At 40.4% G+C, this 23,521-nt stretch overlaps 9 non-coding genes across 9 annotated transcripts; all 9 read right to left on the reverse strand.

The window, feature by feature from the left end:
- Window positions 1-7,567: 7,567 nt before the first annotated feature.
- TRNAI-UAU (transfer RNA isoleucine (anticodon UAU)) lies at window positions 7,568-7,640 on the reverse strand. Its single transcript has one exon. It is a non-coding gene; the product is annotated as a tRNA-Ile (tRNA).
- A 934-nt stretch (window positions 7,641-8,574) lies between these two features.
- Window positions 8,575-8,647, reverse strand: TRNAM-CAU (transfer RNA methionine (anticodon CAU)). The gene has a single exon. It is a non-coding gene; the product is annotated as a tRNA-Met (tRNA).
- A 489-nt stretch (window positions 8,648-9,136) lies between these two features.
- TRNAM-CAU (transfer RNA methionine (anticodon CAU)) lies at window positions 9,137-9,209 on the reverse strand. The gene has a single exon. It is a non-coding gene; the product is annotated as a tRNA-Met (tRNA).
- A 1,020-nt stretch (window positions 9,210-10,229) lies between these two features.
- On the reverse strand, window positions 10,230-10,302 carry TRNAM-CAU (transfer RNA methionine (anticodon CAU)). Its single transcript has one exon. It is a non-coding gene; the product is annotated as a tRNA-Met (tRNA).
- A 497-nt stretch (window positions 10,303-10,799) lies between these two features.
- Window positions 10,800-10,872, reverse strand: TRNAM-CAU (transfer RNA methionine (anticodon CAU)). The gene has a single exon. It is a non-coding gene; the product is annotated as a tRNA-Met (tRNA).
- Window positions 10,873-13,269: 2,397 nt separating this feature from the next.
- TRNAM-CAU (transfer RNA methionine (anticodon CAU)) lies at window positions 13,270-13,342 on the reverse strand. The gene has a single exon. It is a non-coding gene; the product is annotated as a tRNA-Met (tRNA).
- A 1,929-nt stretch (window positions 13,343-15,271) lies between these two features.
- On the reverse strand, window positions 15,272-15,344 carry TRNAM-CAU (transfer RNA methionine (anticodon CAU)). The gene has a single exon. It is a non-coding gene; the product is annotated as a tRNA-Met (tRNA).
- Window positions 15,345-16,372: 1,028 nt separating this feature from the next.
- On the reverse strand, window positions 16,373-16,445 carry TRNAM-CAU (transfer RNA methionine (anticodon CAU)). The gene has a single exon. It is a non-coding gene; the product is annotated as a tRNA-Met (tRNA).
- A 6,313-nt stretch (window positions 16,446-22,758) lies between these two features.
- TRNAM-CAU (transfer RNA methionine (anticodon CAU)) lies at window positions 22,759-22,831 on the reverse strand. The gene has a single exon. It is a non-coding gene; the product is annotated as a tRNA-Met (tRNA).
- Between the last annotated feature and the right edge of the window lie 690 nt (window positions 22,832-23,521).

The raw sequence follows: 23,521 nt of genomic DNA on the forward strand, positions 1-23,521 counted from the left end.
CCATGTATATCCTTTGTCTGTTCAGGAAAACTCGGTTCTAGAGGAGTATATTCGGGAGAATTTAGAAAAGGGATTCATCAGGAGGTCTTCTTCTCCGGCCGGGGCTGGGTTCTTTTTCATTAAGAAGAAGGATGGCACGCTGAGACCTTGTATCGATTACCGAGGCTTGAATAAAATAACTGTCAGAAATGCCTATCCTATCCCACTGATTACCGAGTTATTTGATCGTCTTAAGGGCTCCAAAATCTTCACCAAGTTAGATCTCAGAGGGGCTTACAATTTGGTGAGAATCCAGCAAGGTCACGAGTGGATGACGGCATTCAATACCCGGTATGGCCATTACGAATACACTGTTATGCCATTTGGACTATGCAATGCTCCTGCAGTATTTCAAGATTTGATTAATGAGGTACTTAGGGAGTTTCAGCATGATTGTGTTATTGTTTACCTGGACGACATACTAATACACTCTAAGGAGATTGAGACTCACCATAGACAGGTCAGAAAGGTATTACACAAGCTGCTGCAACATGGTCTATATTGCAAATTGGAGAAGTGCAGTTTTGATCAGTCTCAGGTAGACTTTCTTGGATACGTGATTTCTGGGGAAGGTTTTAAAATGGATCCTGTAAAACTTCAATCTATTTTAGACTGGCCCTTGCCCAAAGGACTCAAGGCTATCCAAAGGTTTATTGTTTTTTCCAACTACTATAGGCGCTTCATTAAAGGATACTCCTCTATCATTGCGCCTATTACCAATATGACCAAACAAGGGGCTGATACTAAGTTCTGGTCTAAGGAGGCTCTGGGTGCTTTCAAGACTCTCAAGGAACTTTTTGCCTCGGCTCCCATTCTAGTCCATCCTGATACGACTCTGCCTTTCTTGCTCGAGGTCGATGCCTCTGAGACAGCAGTTGGGGCTGTTCTGTCTCAAAGGTTAGGGGTGGATAAACCGTTACACCCTTGTGGTTTCTTCTCTAAGAAGTTTTCTGGGCCTGAGAGCAGATATGACATCGGGGAAAGGGAACTGTTAGCAGTCATTAAAGCCTTAAAGGAGTGGAGACATTTGTTGGAGGGGACCCTACACCCTATTACAATTTTGACGGACCACAAAAACTTGTCCTATATTGGGGAGGCTAAGCGCTTATCCTCTAGACAAGCTCGTTGGTCCTTATTCCTGACTCACTTCAATTATGTACTGACTTACAGACCTGGTTCTAAAAACTCTAAAGCCGATGCATTATCTCGCCAATATGAACCTTCTACTGTACCTGAACCAGTTCTTTCTTCTATAGTTCCGAAATGCAATATCATTGCTAATACGAATCTCAGGATTCATTCTCCATTATTGGCCGAGATCATTAAGTTGCAACATCTAGCACCTAAACAGACTCCTGCGGGCCGTCATTTCGTTCCTCCTGCTCTTCAACTGGAACTTTTACAGTGTTTGCATAATAGCAAGATGGCGGGACATCCTGGTATTCGCAAGACTTACGCGTTGATCTCTAAGGACTTCTGGTGGCCTGCTTTACGGAGGGATATTGAGGAGTTCATCGCTGCATGTGAAGTTTGTACTAAAACCAAACAACCCCATACGCTTCCATGTGAATTCCTGCAACCCTTGGAGGTTCCAGAAAAACCATGGTCCTGTTTGGCCATGGACTTTATTGTCGATCTACCTATCTCTAAAAGACAGACTGTTATCCTCACTGTGGTTGACAGGTTTACTAAGATGGCACACTTCATTCCCCTGCCTAAACTCCCGTCTTCTCCCGAATTGGCAGAGATATTCGCTAAGGAGATTTTTCGCCTACATGGGATACCCTCTCAAATTGTATCGGACAGAGGCTCCCAATTTGTTTCCCGCTTTTGGAGGTCTTTCTGCTCTCAACTTGGTATTAAATTAAACTTTTCTTCTGCCTATCATCCTCAGTCTAACGGAGCTGCTGAACGTACCAACCAGAAAATTGAACAATATTTACGATGCTTTGTTTCTGAACACCAGGATGATTGGGTCGGTTTGATTCCTTGGGCGGAGTTTGCACACAACAATCTCGTTGCGATTCTACTCATTCAAGCCCCTTCTTCATGAATTATGGTTTTCATCCGTCTATTCTTCCTTCGGATTCTCCTTCCCAGGGGGTACCGTCGGTTGATGTTCATGTTGCCAATTTGAGGAAGTTGTGGGATCAAACTCGACAAATCCTTGTGCACAACTCTATGTTGGTCAAGAAACACGCTGATAAACGTAGAAGGGCGGCTCCGGTCTTTGTTCCTGGTGATAGGGTATGGCTGAGCACGAGGAACATCCGTTTAAAAGGGCCCTCCATGAAGTTCGCTCCTCGTTATATTGGACCCTACAGGGTGCTGACCCATATCAATCCAGTTGCGTATCGTTTAGCTCTTCCTAATACCTTACGCATCCCGAACTCGTTTCACGTTTCATTGCTGAAACCACTCATATGTAACAGATTTTCCTCCACAATAGCCCCTCCTCGCTCCGTTCAGGTGGAGGGTCAGGAGGAGTATGAGGTTAACTCTATTATTGATTCTCGAATCTCCCGGGGGAGAGTACAATATCTGGTTGATTGGAAGGGATATGGTCCTGAGGAGAGGAGTTGGGTACCTCAGGAGGATGTTCATGCTCCCCGTCTCCGCAGGGCGTATCACTCTCGCTTCCCATCTCGTCCCGGTTCATTCCGCCCGGTGGGCGTATCTGAGAGGGGGGGTACTGTCAGGGTACCTGTGGTCTCTACCTCCGAAAGAGGTAGAGACTTAGCTGTTCCTCCATCCAGACGGTCTGATGGCTCCCTTCCCCGCGGTCTATCCGGTCATGCTAGGCCGGCCGCGAGGGAGTGACTGCCTTTTACAGCATCTAGGCAGGAAGTAGTCATCAGGACACTCCCCCGGAACGACCTGTCAGTCAATTGCTGCAGGACCAATCAGGACGCCTCGGAGGCGTGGTTACTGCTCTGAACAGGGTATTTAACAGAGCTTCTTTCATTAGCTCATTGCCCTGTCGTGGTTCTAGCTTGTTCTAGTCACTCAGTGCTTGTGTATTCTATTATCCCTTTTGGTTTTGACCCGGCTTGTTTACCTTACTCTGCTTATCTCTGTTACCCTTGATTCGGCTTGTCTCTCGCTCACCTGTCTTCTGTTACCCTCGACCTCGGCTTGTCTTTGACCATTCTATACTGTACTATTTACGTTAGTCCGGCCATTCTAAGGTCCGGTATACGTATCTGGCTACTGTTTGTACTCTGCGTGTTGGATCCCTGTCCCGATCCTGACAGGTGGAGGCTGAAATTATGGAAAGGCGATCCCCAAGAAACATTTTGATGCTGAGCTTCTCTTTCATTCCAAGTTGAATGGGTTGCAGAGTGGCAAAAACTCATACTTGCGTAACAAGGAATATTCTTCAATAAAAGTGTCCCATCCTCTAACTTGTCTAGATATGATTTCATGGAATTTTGCCAATATATGGTCCTGTCCTGAATGGATTGTTGCTCAAGGAAACTGTTTGATTGGTGTGAACACATGCTGGATTTCTCTATTCCTTACAAAATATACATGCCCTGTGTGAGGATCGAACTCACGACCTTCAGATTATGAGACTGACGCGCTACCTACTGCGCTAACAAGACAACTTACGCCATAGCTGTTTATAGTCTTCTGGGATACATGCATATAGTGAACGTTTGTTCTAAGATAAAATGAAATGGGTGTATATTCCAAACAAGCTTTATAGCCTTCTCACACATTTGGGGCACCTATTCTAGTGCAGTTAATTAGTGTCATATTACTTGTTACAAACAAAAAAAAATAGACAGCAGAATAGACACAGGGACTTAGCAATCAGGCATAAGGGTTTTTAATCTGCCCTATGGAACTGTAAAATGAAGATAGATAACCTTCACACTATTTTGCACTTCTCCAAACCACAATGAAAGACCTACAATTTATTTTGTGCTCACCAGTTCCTATTTGGATTTCTTCTGGACATTACTCTAGTAGCATGGTTTCTTTATAATAAGCATAACAAAGGCATAGGACCTCGGCATATTTTATAAACATAGCTTTTGGGGTGCTTATATCATGAATTGAGTTTACCACGTGCTGTTTGTATCGTCTTTGAAATGCATGGGGAGGTGGAGGCTGAAATTATGGAAAGGCGATCCCCAAGAAACATTTTGATGCTGAGCTTCTCTTTCATTCCAAGTTGAATGGGTTGCAGAGTGGCAAAAATTCATACTTGCGTAACAAGGAATATTCTTCAATCAAAGTGTCCCATCCTCTAACTTGTCTAGATATGATTTCATGGAATTTTGCCAATATATGGTCCTGTCCTGAAGGGATTGTTGCTCAAGGAAACTGTTTGATTGGTGTGAACACATGCTGGATTTCTCTATTCCTTACAAAATATACATGCCCTGTGTGAGGATCGAACTCACGACCTTCAGATTATGAGACTAACGCGCTACCTACTGCGCTAACAAGGCAACTTACGCCATAATATCTACACTCAAGATATGCCCTGGGTGCAGCACATTATTTTGGATCAATCTGGAAGATAAGAAGCACCACTCAGCTGACCAAAGCTGCCAACCAAGCCACAAGTGCACCAAGGGAAGTGGACAGAAGGGTGTCCGCTGAAGAAACTTCTATACTCACCATGTAGATCCTACCCACAGATCTCAAGCTTCTGAAAGAATGACAAGCAGCTGCTGACCCTGAAGAAATACAAAGCTGGAAAAACAGAAAGGGGCAACCCTTGAAGACGGGCTGTACTCCAACACTCTCAAGTTCTGTTTACCCAAAAAACATGTACTGGACAGTGGGCCCATGGATTTTTTTATACCTATCCAAGACCCTCATGAACTCTTTGATCCCTAAATACTCTGGAGCACCTAGCTAACTCTCACTATCCCTTTCAAGAATCCAAGTGACTATATCCAGGTGCCAAAGAGCTGCTGGGTTAAATATGCACTAGTTATAATAGACATTTTGTCAGGATGGCCAGAAGCCTAGCCGGTCATCAATGTGACAACCAAGACCATATACCCAATAGTGCATTGTGAAAGTTGCAGAGATCACTCAGTGGATTCACTGTTCCAGATTCAAGACTCTCTCTCTGCAACATGGGAAGTAACATTTGTTGATTTTGACAAACTTTTGACTATAAAGGAAAAATGACTTGTTAAAAAAACAAAAAGATACCAACAAGTAGGTGTTTGATGGCCATAATAATGCCTGACCACCTGCCATCGATGGAAAGCCGAGGACCCCAAAAGGAGACCTCGTGAAGCTAAAGAGATCCAAACGCCAAGCTTCCTCAGGATTATTTGCCCATCCTGAGTTTGTGGTGATATTAATATTGACTAAATGATCCGAGTCCACCTACACTGATGTAGCGTGGGACAGGTTTAATACTATGATGAATAAGCAAATGTGCCCTAGCCAAGGTTATTATGTCCATACACATAAAACATGACAAGGTACTCTTGACACACCACATGCATGCTTCAGAACACAAAGAGGAGCACCCCTCTAAAGGGAAGTTTGACACATATATATATATATTGATGCCATAGGTGTGCCAAGGGGGGTACCAGATGATTTTGCAGTTAAAGGAAAGTTTGAGTCCATTTTCCAAATCGTCACTGCTAATAATAATATTTTGATTTGCATTTATTATATCTATTGCAACCAACAACGTTTACCTGTCACCATGACTTGTTGTGCCTATACTCCAGATAACACAGGTCCATATGGTAATGTAAGCTTGTCTATTTTATGATGTCCCTCTGAAGAACTAAGAAGACTTTAAGAACTGTTACTTCATAGGGTTTTGTGCCTTTGGGCTAACATGTCTTCTGGAACTAACCAATAAAGTTTATATTTTTTAGAATCTAACATTTCATAGGGGGGACTGATGTAGAATTATTAAAAACCTTTATTAAACCTGTATTGAATTTATGAACTAACTCCATTTTAACCACATTACCTGACAGATCCTCCATTTTAACCACATTACATGACAGAATTTCCTAACAGCATTTAGTATAATGAATAGAGACTGTATTTTCTAGAAAGACATGACTAAACACCGGAATTATTGAATCCCCTGTAATTTGCAACATAGTATAATCTGAAGGCCATGAGAACGCTGGCCTAATGAAATGTTCTATTCATAAAAGAACCCTGAGCCTGACCACGAGTCTGACATCACTAACTACCCAAAACCATGCCAAGTACTCAAAATGGCTGGCTGACAGATTCCCCCTCCCATCGAGTAAAGCCTCGTGCTAAAGAGCAATGGCGACTGAATCCTGGTCAGAAATTACGACATCCCATGATGGGAGGATGCCCCACTAGTCACTCAAATCCCTGAGCCAATTAATAATATTGATGGGTGGACATTGACATAGCCACTTAACATTTAATCCAATTAATGATGTTTATTTGTTATTATCTGATATTCAATGATGATGTCATTTTGCCTTTAAAAGGGTCTGCATACCCGTTTTTTAACCAGATGCCATTAAATTTTCTGAAGTGCTTTTAACCTGAACTCCATGTGTCAGTGTGAACTTACTTCTGCGTATACGCCATTTAATCATATCAGATTTGGACAGGAACAGCTAGACATTTAAACATATTTGTTTATTTCTAAATTAATCTACATCACTTCTGCACATTACACTAGTAGCATGGTTTCTTTATAATAAGCATAACAAAGGCATAGGACCTCGGCATATTTTATAAACATAGCTTTTGGGGTGCTTATATCATGAATTGAGTTTACCACGTGCTGTTTGTATCGTCTTTGAAATGCATGGGGAGGTGGAGGCTGAAATTATGGAAAGGCGATCCCCAAGAAACATTTTGATGCTGAGCTTCTCTTTCATTCCAAGTTGAATGGGTTGCAGAGTGGCAAAAATTCATACTTGCGTAACAAGGAATATTCTTCAAAGTGTCCCATCCTCTAACTTGTCTAGATATAATTTCATGGAATTTTGCCAATATATGGTCCTGTCCTGAAGGGATTGTTGCTCAAGGAAACTGTTTGATTGGTGTGAACGCATGCTGGATTTCTCTATTCCTTACAAAATATACATGCCCTGTGTGAGGATCGAACTCACGACATTCAGATTATGAGACTGACACGCTACCTACTGCGCTAACAAGGCAACATGCGCCATGGGTTTTTATAGTCTTCTGGGATACATGCATATAGTGAACGTTTGTTCTAAAATAAAATGAAATGGGTGTATATTCCAAAGGAGGAGGTGGAGGCTGAAATTATCGAAAGGCGATCCCCAAGACACATTTTGATGCTGAGCTTCTCTTTCATCCCAATTAGAATGGGTTGCAGAGTGGCAAAAATTCATACTGGAGTAACAAGGAATATTCTACACACAAAGTGTCCCATCCTCTAACTTGTCTAGATATGATTTCATGCAATTTTGCCAATATATGGTCCTGTCCTGAAGGGATTGTTGCTCAAGGAAACTGTTTGATTGGTGTGAACACATGCTGGATTTCTCTATTCCTTACAAAATATACATGCCCTGTGTGAGGATCGAACTCACGACCTTCAGATTATAAGACTGACGCGCTACCAACTACGCTAACAAGGCAACTTACGCCATGGGTTTTTATAGTCTTCTGGGATACATGAATATAGTGAACGTTTGTTCTAAAATAAAATGAAATGGGTGTATATTCCTAACAAGCTTTATAGCCTTCTCACACATTTGGGGCACCTATTCTAGTGCAGTTAATTAGTGTCATACTACTTGTTACAAACAAAAAAAATAGACAGCAGAATAGACACAGGGACTTAGAAATCAGGAGGCTGAAATTATCCAAAGGCGATCCCCAAGACACATTTTGATGCTGAGCTTCTCTTTCATCCCAATTAGAATGGGTTGCAGAGTGGCAAAAATTCATACTTGCGAAACAAGGAATATTCTTCAAACAAAGTGTCCCATCCTCTAACTTGTCTAGATATTATTTCATGGAATTTTGCCAATGTATGGTCCTGTCCTGAAGGGATTGTTGCTCAAGGAAACTGTTTGATTGGTGTGAACACATGCTGGATTTCTCTATTTCTTACAAAATATACATGCCCTGTGCGAGGATCGAATTCACGACCTTCAGATTATGAGACTGACGCGCTACCTACTGCGCTAACAAGACAACTTGCGCCATGGGTTTTTATAGTCTTCTGGGATACATGCATATAGTGAACGTTTGTTCTAAAATAAAATGGGTGTATATTCCAAAGGAGGAGGTGGAGGCTGAAATTATCGAAAGGCGATACCCAAGACCCATTTTGATGCTGAGCTTCTCTTTCATCCCAATTAGAATGGGTTGCAGAGTGGCAAAAATTCATACTGGAGTAACAAGGAATATTCTTCACACAAAGTGTCCCATCCTCTAACTTGTCTAGATATGATTTCATGAAATTTTGCCAATATATGATCCTGTCCTGAAGGGATTGTTGCTCAAGGAAACTGTTTGATTGGTGTGAACACATGCTGGATTTCTCTATTCCTTACAAAATATACATGCCCTGTGTGAGGATCGAACTCACGACCTTCAGATTATGAGACTGACGCGCTACCTACTGCGCTAACAAGGCAACTTACGCCATGGGTTTTTATAGTTTTCTGGGATACATGAATATAGTGAACGTTTGTTCTAAAATAAAATGAAATGGGTGTATATTCCAAACAAGCTTTATAGCCTTCTCACACATTTGGGGCACCTATTCTAGTGCAGTTAATTAGTGTCATACTACTTGTTACAAACAAAAAAAATAGACAGCAGAATAGACACAGGGACTTAGAAATCAGGAGGCTGAAATTATCCAAAGGCGATCCCCAAGACACATTTTGATGCTGAGCTTCTCTTTCATCCCAATTAGAATGGGTTGCAGAGTGGCAAAAATTCATACTGGAGTAACAAGGAATATTCTTCACACAAAGTGTCCCATCCTCTAACTTGTCTAGATATGATTTCATGAAATTTTGCCAATATATGATCCTGTCCTGAAGGGATTGTTGCTCAAGGAAACTGTTTGATTGGTGTGAACCAATGCTGGATTTCTCTATTTCTTACAAAATATACATGCCCTGTGTGAGGATCGAACTCACGACCTTCAGATTATGAGACTGACGCGCTACCTACTGCGCTAACAAGGCAACTTGCGCCATGGGTTTTTATAGTCTTCTGGGATACATGCATATGGTGAACGTTTGTTCTAAAATAAAATGAAATGGGTGTATATTCCAAAGGAGGAGGTGGAGGCTGAAATGATCCAAAGGCGATCCCCAAGACACAATTTGATGCTGAGCTTCTCTTTCATCCCAATTAGAATGGGTTGCAGGTTGCAGAGTGGCACCTATTCTAGTGCAGTTAATTAGTGTCATACTACTTGTTACAAACAAAAAAAATAGACAGCAGAATAGACACAGGGACTTAGAAATCAGGAGGCTGAAATTATCCAAAGGCGATCCCCAAGACACATTTTAATGCTGAGCTTCTCTTTCATCCCAATTAGAATGGGTTGCAGAGTGGCAAAAATTCATACTTGCGAAACAAGTAATATTCTTCAAACAAAGTGTCCATCCTCTAACTTGTCTAGATATGATTTCATGGAATTTTGCCAATGTATGGTCCTATCCTGAAGGGATTGTTGCTCAAGGAAACTGTTTGATTGGTGTGAACACATGCTGGATTTCTGGATTTCTCTATTTCTTACAAAATGTACATGCCCTGTGTGAAGATCGAACTCGCGACCTTCAGATTATGAGATTGACGCGCTACCTACTGCGCTAACAAGGCAATTTGCGCCATGGATTTTTACAGTCTTCTGGGATACATGCATATAGTGAACGTTTGTTCTAAAATAAAATGAAATGGGTGTATATTCCAAAGGAGGAGGTGGAGGCTGAAATTATCGAAAGGCGATCCCCAAGACACATTTTGATGCTGAGCTTCTCTTTCATCCCAATTAGAATGGGTTGCAGAGTGGCAAAAATTCATACTGGAGTAACAAGGAATATTCTACACACAAAGTGTCCCATACTCTAACTTGTCTAGATATGATTTCATGAAATTTTGCCAATATATGGTCCTGTCCTGAAGGGATTGTTGCTCAAGGAAACTGTTTGATTGGTGTGAACACATGCTGGATTTCTCTATTCCTTACAAAATATACATGCCCTGTGTGAGGATCGAACTCACGACCTTCAGATTATGAGACTGACGCGCTACCTACTGCGCTAACAAGGCAACTTACGCCATGGGTTTTTATAGTCTTCTGGGATACATGAATATAGTGAACGTTTGTTCTAAAATAAAATGAAATGGGTGTATATTCCAAACAAGCTTTATAGCCTTCTCACACATTTGGGGCACCTATTCTAGTGCAGTTAATTAGTGTCATACTACTTGTTACAAACAAAAAAAATAGACAGCAGAATAGACACAGGGACTTAGAAATCAGGAGGCTGAAATTATCCAAAGGCGATCCCCAAGACACATTTTGATGCTGAGCTTCTCTTTCATCCCAATTAGAATGGGTTGCAGAGTGGCAAAAATTCATACTTGCGAAACAAGGAATATTTTTCAAACAAAGTGTCCCATCCTCTAACTTGTCTAGATATGATTTCATGGAATTTTGCCAATGTATGGTCCTGTCTTGAAGGGATTGTTGCTCAAGGAAACTGTTTGATTGGTGTGAACACATGCTGGATTTCTGGATTTCTCTATTTCTTACAAAATATACATGCCCTGTGTGAGGATCGAACTCACGACCTTCAGATTATGAGACTGACGCGCTACCTACTGCGCTAACAAGGCAACTTGCGCCATGGGTTTTTATAGTCTTCTGGGATACATGCATATAGTGAACGTTTGTTCTAAAATAAAATGAAATGGGTGTATATTCCAAAGGAGGAGGTGGAGGCTGAAATTATCGAAAAGGCGATCCCCAAGACACATTTTGATGCTTAGCTTCTCTTTCATCCCAATTAGAATGGGTTGCAGAGTGGCAAAAATTCATACTGGAGTAACAAGGAATATTCTTCACACAAAGTGTCCCATCCTCTAACTTGTCTAGATATGATTTCATGAAATTTTGCCAATATATGGTCCTGTCCTGAAGGGATTGTTGCTCAAGAAAACTGTTTGATTGGTGTGAACACATGCTGGATTTCTCTATTCCTTACAAAATATACATGCCCTGTGTGAGGATCGAACTCACGACCTTCAGATTATGAGACTGAACCGCTACCTACTGCGCTAACAAGGCAACTTACGCCATGGGTTTTTATAGTCTTCTGGGATACATGCATATAGTGAACGTTTGTTCTCAAATAAAATGAAATGGGTGTATATTCCAAACAAGCTTTATAGCCTTCTCACACATTTGGGGCACCTATTCTAGTGCAGTTAATTAGTGTCATACTACTTGTTACAAACAAAAAAAATAGACAGCAGAATAGACACATGGACTTAGAAATCAGGAGGCTGAAATTATCCAAAGGCGATCCCCAAGACACATTTTGATGCTGAGCTTCTCTTTCATCCCAATTAGAATGGGTTGCAGAGTGGCAAAAATTCATACTGGAGTAACAAGGAATATTCTTCACACAAAGTGTCCCATCCTCTAACTTGTCTAGATATGATTTCATGGAATTTTGCCAATATATGGTCCTGTCCTGAAGGGATTGTTGCTCAAGGAAACTGTTTGATTGGTGTGAACACATGCTGTATTTCTCTATTCCTTACAAAATATACATGCCTTGTGTGAAGATCGAACTCACGACCTTCAGATTATGAGACTGACGCGCTACCTACTGCGCTAACAAGGAAACTTGCGCCATGGGTTTTTATAGTCTTCTGGGATACATGCATATAGTGAACGTTTGTTCTAAAATAAAATGAAATGGGTGTATATTCCAAAGGAGGAGGCTGAAATTATCGAAAGGCGATCCCCAAAACACATTTTGATGCTGAGCTTCTCTTTCATCCCAATTGGAATGGGTTGCAGAGTGGCAAAAATTCATACTGGAGTAACAAGGAGTATTCTTCACACAAAGTGTCCCATCCTCTAACTTGTCTAGATATGATTTCATGAAATTTTGCCAATATATGGTCCTGTCCTGAAGGGATTGGTTGCTCAAGGAAACTGTTTGATTGGTGTGAACACATGCTGGATTTCTCTATTCCTTACATAATATACATGCCCTGTGTGAGGATCGAACTCACGACCTTCAGATTATGAGACTGACGCGCTACCTACTGCACTAACAAGGCAACTTGCGCCATGGGTTTTTATAGTCTTCTGGGATACCTGCATATAGTGAACGTTTGTTCTAAAATAAAATGAAATGGGTGTATATTCCAAAGGAGGAGGTGGAGGCTGAAATTATCGAAAGGCGATCCCCAAGACACATTTTGATGCTGAGCTTCTCTTTCATCCCAATTAGAATGGGTTGCAGAGTGGCAAAAATTCATACTGGAGTAACAAGGAATGTTCTTCACACAAAGTGTCCCATCCTCTAACTTGTCTAGATATGATTTCATGAAATTTTGCCAATATATGGTCCTGTCCTGAAGGGATTGATGCTCAAGGAAACTGTTTGATTGGTGTGAACACATGCTGGATTTCTCTATTCCTTACAAAATATACATGCACTGTGTGAGGATCAAACTCACGACCTTAAGATTATGAGACTGACGCGCTACCTACTGCGCTAACAAGGCAACTTACGCCATGGGTTTTTATAGTCTTCTGGGATACATGAATATAGTGAACATTTGTTCTAAAATAAAATGAAATGGGTGTATATTCCAAACAAGCTTTATAGCCTTCTCACACATTTGGGGCACCTATTCTAGTGCAGTTAATTAGTGTCAAACTACTTGTTACAAACAAAAAAAATAGACAGCAGAATAGACACAGGGACTTAGAAATCAGGAGGCTGAAATTATCCAAAGACGATCCCCAAGACACATTTTGATGCTGAGCTTCTCTTTCATCCCAATTAGAATGTGTTGCAGAGTGGCAAAAATTCATACTTGCGAAACAAGGAATATTCTTCAAACAAAGTGTCCCATCCTCTAACTTGTCTAGATATGATTTCATGGAATTTTGCCAATGTATGATCCTGTCCTGAAGGGATTGTTGCTCAAGGAAACTGTTTGATTGGTGTGAACACATGCTGGATTTCTCTATTTCTTACAAAATATACATGCCCTGTGTGAGGATCGAACTCACGACCTTCAGATTATGAGACTGACGCGCTACCTACTGCGCTAACAAGGCAACTTACGCCATGGGTTTTTATAGTCTTCTGGGATACATGCATATAGTGAACATTTGTTCTAAAATAAAATTAAATGGGTGTATATTCCAAAGGAGGAGGCTGAAATTATCGAAATGCGATCCCCAAGACACATTTTGATGCTGAGCTTCTCTTTCATCCCAATTAGAATGGGTTGCAGAGTGGCAAAAATTCATACTGGAGTAACCTTCACACAAAGTGTCCCATCCTCTAACTTGTCTAGATATGATTTCATGAAATTTTGCCAATATATGATCCTGACCTGAAGGGATTGGTTGCTCAAGGAAACTGTTTGATTGGTGTGAACACATGCTGGATTTCTCTATTCCTTACAAAATATACATTCCCTGTGTGAGGATCGAACTCACGACCTTCAGATTATGAGACTGACGCGCTACCTACTGCGCTAACAAGGCAACTTACGCCACGTGTTTTATAGTTTTCTGGGATACATGAATATCGTGAACGTTTGTTCTAAAATAAAATGAAATGGGTGTATATTCCAAACAAGCTTTATAGCCTTCTCACACATTTGGGGCACCTATTCTAGTGCAGTTAATTAGTGTCATACTACTTGTTACAAACAAAAAAAATAGACAGCAGAATAGACACAGGGACTTAGAAATCTGGAGGCTTAAATTATCCAATGGCGATCCCCAAGACACATTTTGATGCTGAGATTCTCTTTCATCCCAATTAGAATGGGTTGCAGAGTGGCAAAAATTCATACTTGCGAAACAAGGAATATTCTTCAAACAAAGTGTCCCATCCTCTAACTTGTCTAGATATGATTTCATGGAATTTTGCCAATGTATGGTCCTGTCCTGAAGGGATTGTTGCTCAAGGAAACTGTTTGATTGGTGTGAACACATGCTGGATTTCTCTATTCCTTACAAAATATACATGCCCTGTGTGAGGATCGAACTCACGACCTTCAGATTATGAGATTGACACGCTACCTACTGCGCTAACAAGACAACTTGCGCCATGGGTTTTTATAGTCTTCTGGGATACATGCATATAGTGAACGTTTGTTCTAAAATAAAATGGGTGTATATTCCAAAGGAGGAGGTGGAGGCTGAAATTATCGAAAGGCGATACCCAAGACCCATTTTGATGCTGAGCTTCTCTTTCATCCCAATTAGAATTGGTTGCAGAGTGGCAAAAATTCATACTGGAGTAACAAGGAATATTCTTCACACAAAGTGTCCCATCCTCTAACTTGTCTAGATATGATTTCATGAAATTTTGCCAATATATGATCCTGTCCTGAAGGGATTGTTGCTCAAGGAAACTGTTTGATTGGTGTGAACACATGCTGGATTTCTCTATTCCTTACAAAATATACATGCCCTGTGTGAGGATCGAACTCACGACCTTCAGATTATGAGACTGACGCACTACCTACTGCGCTAACAAGGCAACTTACGCCATGGGTTTTTATAGTTTTCTGGGATACATGAATATAGTGAACGTTTGTTCTAAAATAAAATGAAATGGGTGTATATTCCAAACAAGCTTTATAGCCTTCTCACACATTTGGGGCACCTATTCTAGTGCAGTTAATTAGTGTCATACTACTTGTTACAAACAAAAAAAATAGACAGCAGAATAGACACAGGGACTTAGAAATCAGGAGGCTGAAATTATCCAAAGGCGATCCCCAAGACACATTTTGATGCTGAGCTTCTCTTTCATCCCAATTAGAATGGGTTGCAGAGTGGCAAAAATTCATACTTGCGAAACAAGGAATATTCTTCAAACAAAGTGTCCCATCCTCTAACTTGTCTAGATATGATTTCAGGAATTTTGACAATGTATGGTCCTGTCCTGAAGGGATTGTTGCTCAAGTAAACTGTTTGATTGGTGTGAACCAATGCTGGATTTCTCTATTTCTTACAAAATATACATGCCCTGTGTGAGGATCGAACTCACGACCTTCAGATTATGAGACTGACGCGCTACCTACTGCGCTAACAAGGCAACTTGCGCCATGGCTTTTTATAGTCTTCTGGGATACATGCATATAGTGAACGTTTGTTCTAAAATAAAATGAAATGGGTGTATATTCCAAAGGAGGAGGTGGAGGCTGAAATGATCCAAAGGCGATCCCCAAGACACATTTTGATGCTGAGCTTCTCTTTCATCCCAATTAGAATGGGTTGCAGGTTGCAGAGTGGCACCTATTCTAGTGCAGTTAATTAGTGTCATACTACTTGTTACAAACAAAAAAAATAGACAGCAGAATAGACACAGGGACTTAGAAATCAGGAGGCTGAAATTATCGAAAGGCGATCCCCAAGACACATTTTGATGCTGAGCTTCTCTTTCATCCCAATTAGAATGGGTTGCAGAGTGGCAAAAATTCATACTTGCGAAACAAGTAATATTCTTCAAACAACGTGTCCATCCTCTAACTTGTCTAGATATGATTTCATGGAATTTTGCCAATGTATGGTCCTATCCTGAAGGGATTGTTGCTCAAGGAAACTGTTTGATTGGTGTGAACACATGCTGGATTTCTGGATTTCTCTATTTCTTACAAAATATACATGCCCTGTGTGAAGATCGAACTCACGACCTTCAGATTATGAGATTGACGCGCTACCTACTGCGCTAACAAGGCAATTTGCGCCATGGGTTTTTACAGTCTTCTGGGATACATGCATATAGTGAACGTTTGTTCTAAAATAAAATGAAATGGGTGTATATTCCAAAGGAGGAGGTGGAGGCTGAAATTATCGAAAGGCGATCCCCAAGACACATTTTGATGCTGAGCTTCTCTTTCATCCCAATTAGAATAGGTTGCAGAGTGGCAAAAATTCATACTTGCGAAACAAGGAATATTCTTCAAACAAAGTGTCCCATCCTCTAACTTGTCTAGATATGATTTCATGGAATTTTGCCAATGTATGGTCCTGTCCTGAAGGGATTGTTGCTCAAGGAAACTGTTTGATTGGTGTGAACACATGCTGGATTTCTGGATTTCTCTATTTCTTACAAAACATACATGCCCTGTGTGAGGATCGAACTCACGACCTTCAGATTATGAGACTGACGCGCTACCTACTGCGCTAACAAGGCAACTTGCGCCATGGGTTTTTATAGTCTTCTGGGATACATGCATATAGTGAACGTTTGTTCTAAAATAAAATGAAATGGGTGTATATTCCAAAGGAGGAGGTGGAGGCTGAAATTATCGAAAGGCGATCCCCAAGACACATTTTGATGCTTAGCTTCTCTTTCATCCCAATTAGAATGGGTTGCAGAGTGGCAAAAATTCATACTGGAGTAACAAGGAATATTCTTCACACAAAGTGTCCCATCCTCTAACTTGTCTAGATATGATTTCATGAAATTTTGCCAATATATGGTCCTGTCCTGAAGGGATTGTTGCTCAAGGAAACTGTTTGATTGGTGTGAACACATGCTGGATTTCTCTATTCCTTACAAAATATACATGCCCTGTGTGAGGATCGACCTCACGACCTTCAGATTATGAGACTGACGCGCTACCTACTGCGCTAACAAGGCAACTTGCGCCATGGGTTTTTATAGTCTTCTGGGATACATGCATATAGTGAACGTTTGTTCTAAAATAAAATTAAATGGGTGTATATTCCAAAGGAGGAGGCTGAAATTATCGAAAGGCGATCCCCAAGACACATTTTGATGCTGAGCTTCTCTTTCATCCCAATTAGAATGGGTTGCAGAGTGGCAAAAATTCATACTTGCGAAACAAGGAATATTCTTCAAACAAAGTGTCCCATCCTCTAACTTGTCTAGATATGATTTCATGGAATTTTGCAAATGTATGGTCCTGTCCTGAAGGGATTGTTGCTCAAGGAAACTGTTTGATTGGTGTGAACACATGCTGAATTTCTCTATTTCTTACAAAATATACATGCCCTGTGTGAGGATCGAACTCACGACCTTCAGATTATGAGACTTACGCGCTACCTACTGCGCTAACAAGGCAACTTGCGCCATGGGTTTTTATAGTCTTCTGGGATACATGCATATAGTGAACGTTTGTTCTAAAATAAAATGAAATGGGTGTATATTCCAAAATAGGAGGTGGAGGCTGAAATTATCGAAAGGCGATCCCCAAGACCCATTTTGATGCTGAGCTTCTCTTTCATCCCAATTAGAATGGGTTGCAGAGTGGCAAAAATTGATACTGGAGTAACAAGGAATATTCTTCACACAAAGTGTCCCATCCTCTAACTTGTCTAGATATGATTTCATGAAACTTTGCCAATATATGGTCCTGTCCTGAAGGGATTGTTGCTCAAGGAAACTGTTTGATTGGTGTGAACACATGCTGGATTTCTCTATTCCTTACAAAATATACATGCCCTGTGTGAGGATCGAACTCACGACCTTCAGATTATGAGACTGACGCGCTACCTACTGCGCTAACAAGGTAACTTACGCCATGGGGTTTTATAGTCTTCTGGGATACATGAATATAGTGAACGTTTGTTCTAAAATAAAATGAAATGGGTGTATATTCCAAACAAGCTTTATAGCCTTCTCACACATTTGGGGCACCTATTCTAGTGCAGTTAATTAGTGTCATACTACTTGTTACAAACAAAAAAAATAGACAGCAGAATAGACACAGGGACTTAGAAATCAGGAGGCTGAAATTATCCAAAGGCGATCCCCAAGACACATTTTGATGCTGAGCTTCTCTTTCATCCCAATTAGAATGGGTTGCAGAGTAGCAAAAATTCATACTTGCGAAACAAGGAATATTCTTCAAACAAAGTGTCCCATCCTCTAACTTGTCTAGATATGATTTCATGGAATTTAGGAAACTTACGCCATGGGTTTTTATAGTCTTCTGGGATACATGAATATAGTGAACGTTTGTTCTAAAATAAAATGAAATGGGTGTATATTCCAAACAAGCTTTATAGCCTTCTCACACATTTGGGGCACCTATTCTAGTGCAGTTAATTAGTGTCATACTACTTGTTACAAACAAAAAAAATAGACAGCAGAATAGACACAGGGACTTAGAAATCAGGAGGCTGAAATTATCCAAAGGCGATCCCCAAGACACATTTTGATGCTGAGCTTCTCTTTCATCCCAATTAGAATGGGTTGCAGAGTGGCAAAAATTCATACTGGAGTAACAAGGAATATTCTTCACACAAAGTGTCCCATCCTCTAACTTGTCTAGATATGATTTCATGAAATTTTGCCAATATATGGTCCTGTCCTGAATGGATTGTTGCTCAAGGAAACTGTTTGATTGGTGTGAACACATGCTGGATTTCTCTATTCCTTACAAAATATACATGCCCTGTGTGAGGATCGAACTCACGACCTTCAGATTATGAGACTGATGCGCTACCTACTGCGCTAACAAGGCAACTTACGCCATGGGGTTTTATAGTCTTCTGGGATACATGAATATAGTGAACGTTTGTTCTAAAATAAAATGAAATGGGTGTATATTCCAAACAAGCTTTATAGCCTTCTCACACATTTGGGGCACCTATTCTAGTGCAGTTAATTAGTGTCATACTACTTGTTACAAACAAAAAAAATAGACAGCAGAATAGACACAGGGACTTAGAAATCAGGAGGCTGAAATTATCCAAAGGCGATCCCCAAGACACATTTTGATGCTGAGCTTCTCTTTCATCCCAATTAGAATGGGTTGCAGAGTAGCAAAAATTCATACTTGCGAAACAAGGAATATTCTTCAAACAAAGTGTCCCATCCTCTAACTTGTCTAGATATGATTTCATGGAATTTAGGCAACTTACGCCATGGGTTTTTATAGTCTTCTGGGATACATGAATATAGTGAACGTTTGTTCTAAAATAAAATGAAATGGGTGTATATTCCAAACAAGCTTTATAGCCTTCTCACACATTTGGGGCACCTATTCTAGTGCAGTTAATTAGTGTCATACTACTTGTTACAAACAAAAAAAATAGACAGCAGAATAGACACAGGGACTTAGAAATCAGGAGGCTGAAATTATCCAAAGGCGATCCCCAAGACACATTTTGATGCTGGGCTTCTCTTTCATCCCAATTAGAATGGGTTGCAGAGTGGCAAAAATTCATACTGGAGTAACAAGGAATATTCTTCACACAAAGTGTCCCATCCTCTAACTTGTCTAGATATGATTTCATGAAATTTTGCCAATATATGGTCCTGTCCTGAAGGGATTGTTGCTCAAGGAAACTGTTTGATTGGTGTGAACACATGCTGGATTTCTCTATTTCTTACAAAATATACATGCTCTGTGTGAGGATCGAACTCACGACCTTCAGATTATGAGACTGACGCACTACCTACTGCGCTAACAAGGCAACTTGCACCATGGGTTTTTATAGTCTTCTGGGATACATGCATATAGTGAACGTTTGTTCTAAAATAAAATGAAATGGGTGTATATTCCAAACAAGCTTTATAGCCTTCTCACACATTTGGGGCACCTATTCTAGTGCAGTTAATTAGTGTCATACTACTTGTTACAAACAAAAAAATAGACAGCAGAATAGACACAGGGACTTAGAAATCAGGAGGCTGAAATTATCCAAAGGTGATCCCCAAGACACATTTTGATGCTGAGCTTCTCTTTCATCCCAATTAGAATGGGTTGCAGAGTGGCAAAAATTCATACTTGCGAAACAAGGAATATTCTTCAAACAAAGTGTCCCATCCTCTAACTTGTCTAGATATGATTTCATGGAATTTTGCCAATGTATGGTCCTGTCCTGAAGGGATTGTTGCTCAAGGAAACTGTTTGATTGGTGTGAACACATGCTGGATTTCTCTATTTCTTACAAAATATACATGCCCGGTGTGAGGATCGAACTCACGACCTTCAGATTATGAGAGTGACGCGCTACCTACTGCGCTAACAAGGCAACTTGCGCCATATATTTTTATAGTCTTCAGGGATACATGCATATAGTGAACGTTTGTTCTAAAATAAAATGAAATGGGTGTATATTCCAAAGGAGGAGGTGGAGGCTGAAATTATCAAAAGGCGATCCCCAAGACACATTTTGATGCTGAGCTTCTCTTTCATCCCAATTAGAATGGGTTGCAGAGTGGCAAAAATTCATACTGGAGTAACAATGAATATTCTTCAAACAAAGTGCCCCATCCTCTAACTTGTCTAGATATGATTTCATGGAATTTTGCCAATATATGGTTCTGTCCTGAAGGGATTGTTGCGCAATGAAACTGTTTGATTGGTGTGAACACATGCTGGATTTCTCTATTCCTTACAAAATATACATGCCCTGTGTGAGGATCGAACTGACGACCTTCAGATTATGAGACTGACGCGCTACCTACTGCGCTAACAAGGGAACTTACGCCCTGGGTTTTTATAGTCTTCTGGGATACATGAATATAGTGAACGTTTGTTCTAAAATAAAATGAAATGGGTGTATATTCCAAACAAGCTTTATAGCCTTCTCACACATTTGGGGCACCTATTCTAGTGCAGTTAATTAGTGTCATACTACTTGTTACAAACAAAAACAATAGACAGCAGAATAGACACAGGGACTTAGAAATCAGGAGGCTGAAATTATCCAAAGGCGATCCCCAAGACACATTTTGATGCTGAGCTTCTCTTTCATCCCAATTAGAATGGGTTGCAGAGTGGCAAAAATTCATACTTGCGAAACAAGGAATATTCTTCAAACAAAGTGTCCCATCCTCTAACTTGTCTAGATATGATTTCATGGAATTTTGCCAATGTATGGTCCTGTCCTGAAGGGATTGTTGCTCAAGGAAACTGTTTGATTGGTGTGAACACATGCTGGATTTCTCTATTTCTTACAAAATATACATGCCCTGTGTGAGGATCAAACTCACGACCTTCAGATTATGAGACTGACGCGCTACCTACTGCGCTAACAAGGCAACTTACGCCATGGGTTTTTATAGTCTTCTGGGATACATGCATATAGTGAACGTTTGTTCTAAAATAAAATGAAATAGGTGTATATTCCAAACAAGCTTTATAGCCTTCTCACACATTTGGGGCACCTATTCTAGTGCAGTTAATTAGTGTCATACTACTTGTTACAAACAAAAAAAATAGACAGCAGAATAGACACAGGGACTTAGAAATCAGGAGGCTGAAATTATCCAAAGGCGATCCCCAAGACACATTTTGATGCTGAGCTTCTCTTTCATCCCAATTAGAATGGGTTGCAGAGTGGCAAAAATTCATACTGGAGTAACAAGGAATATTCTTCACACAAAGTGTCCCATCCTCTAACTTGTCTAGATATGATTTCATGGAATTTTGCCAATATATGGTCCTGTCCTGAAGGGATTGTTGCTCAAGGAAACTGTTTGATTGGTGTGAACACATGCTGGATTTCTCTATTCCTTACAAAATATACATGCACTGTGTGAGGATCGAACTCACGACCTTAAGATTATGAGACTGACGCGCTACCTACTGCGCTAACAAGGCAACTTACGCCATGGGTTTTTATAGTCTTCTGGGATACATGAATATAGTGAACGTTTGTTCTAAAATAAAATGAAATGGGTGTATATTCCAAACAAGCTTTATAGCCTTCTCACACATTTGGGGCACCTATTCTAGTGCAGTTAATTAGTGTCATACTACTTGTTACAAACAAAAAAAATAGACAGCAGAATAGACACAGGGACTTAGAAATCAGGAGGCTGAAATTATCCAAAGACGATCCCCAAGACACATTTTGATGCTGAGCTTCTCTTTCATCCCAATTAGAATGTGTTGCAGAGTGGCAAAAATTCATACTTGCGAAACAAGGAATATTCTTCAAACAAAGTGTCCCATCCTCTAACTTGTCTAGATATGATTTCATGGAATTTTGCCAATGTATGGTCCTGTCCTGAAGGGATTGTTGCTCAAGGAAACTGTTTGATTGGTGTGAACACATGCTGGATTTCTCTATTTCTTACAAAATATACATGCCCGGTGTGAGGATCGAACTCACGACCTTCAGATTATGAGACTGACGCGCTACCTACTGCGCTAACAAGGCAACTTACGCCATGGGTTTTTATAGTCTTCTGGGATACATGCATATAGTGAACATTTGTTCTAAAATAAAATTAAATGGGTGTATATTCCAAAGGAGGAGGCTGAAATTATCGAAATGCGATCCCCAAGACACATTTTGATGCTGAGCTTCTCTTTCATCCCAATTAGAATGGGTTGCAGAGTGGCAAAAATTCATACTGGAGTAACCTTCACACAAAGTGTCCCATCCTCTAACTTGTCTAGATATGATTTCATGAAATTTTGCCAATATATGATCCTGACCTGAAGGGATTGGTTGCTCAAGGAAACTGTTTGATTGGTGTGAACACATGCTGGATTTCTCTATTCCTTACATAATATACATGCCCTGTGTGAGGATCGAACTCACGACCTTCAGATTATGAGACTGACGCGCTACCTACTGCGCTAACAAGGCAACTTACGCCATGGGTTTTTATAGTCTTCTGGGATACATGAATATAGTGAACGTTTGTTCTAAAATAAAATGAAATGGGTGTATATTCCAAACAAGCTTTATAGCCTTCTCACACATTTAGGGCACCTATTCTAGTGCAGTTAATTAGTGTCATACTACTTGTTACAAACAAAAAAAATAGACAGCAGAATAGACACAGGGACTTAGAAATCAGGAGGCTGAAATTATCCAAAGGCGATCCCCAAGACACATTTTGATGCTGAGCTTCTCTTTCATCCCAATTAGAATGGGTTGCAGAGTGGCAAAAATTCATACTTGCGAAACAAGGAATATTCTTCAAACAAAGTGTCCCATCCTCTAACTTGTCTAGATATGATTTCATGGAATTTTGCCAATGTATGGTCCTGTCCTGAAGGGATTGTTGCTCAAGGAAACGGTTTGATTGGTGTGAACACATGCTGGATTTCTCTATTTCTTACAAAATATACATGCCCTGTGTGAAGATCGAACTCACAACCTTCAGATTATGAGACTGACGCGCTACCTACTGCGCTAACAAGGCAACTTGCGCCATGGGTTTTTATAGTCTTCTGGGATACATGCATATAGTGAACGTTTGTTCTAAAATAAAATTAAATGGGTGTATATTCCAAAGGAGGAGGCTGAAATTATCGAAGGCGATCCCCAAGA

Source organism: Pelobates fuscus, chromosome 3, assembly GCF_036172605.1.
Source record: "Pelobates fuscus isolate aPelFus1 chromosome 3, aPelFus1.pri, whole genome shotgun sequence".
Classification (NCBI taxonomy): domain Eukaryota; kingdom Metazoa; phylum Chordata; class Amphibia; order Anura; family Pelobatidae; genus Pelobates; species Pelobates fuscus.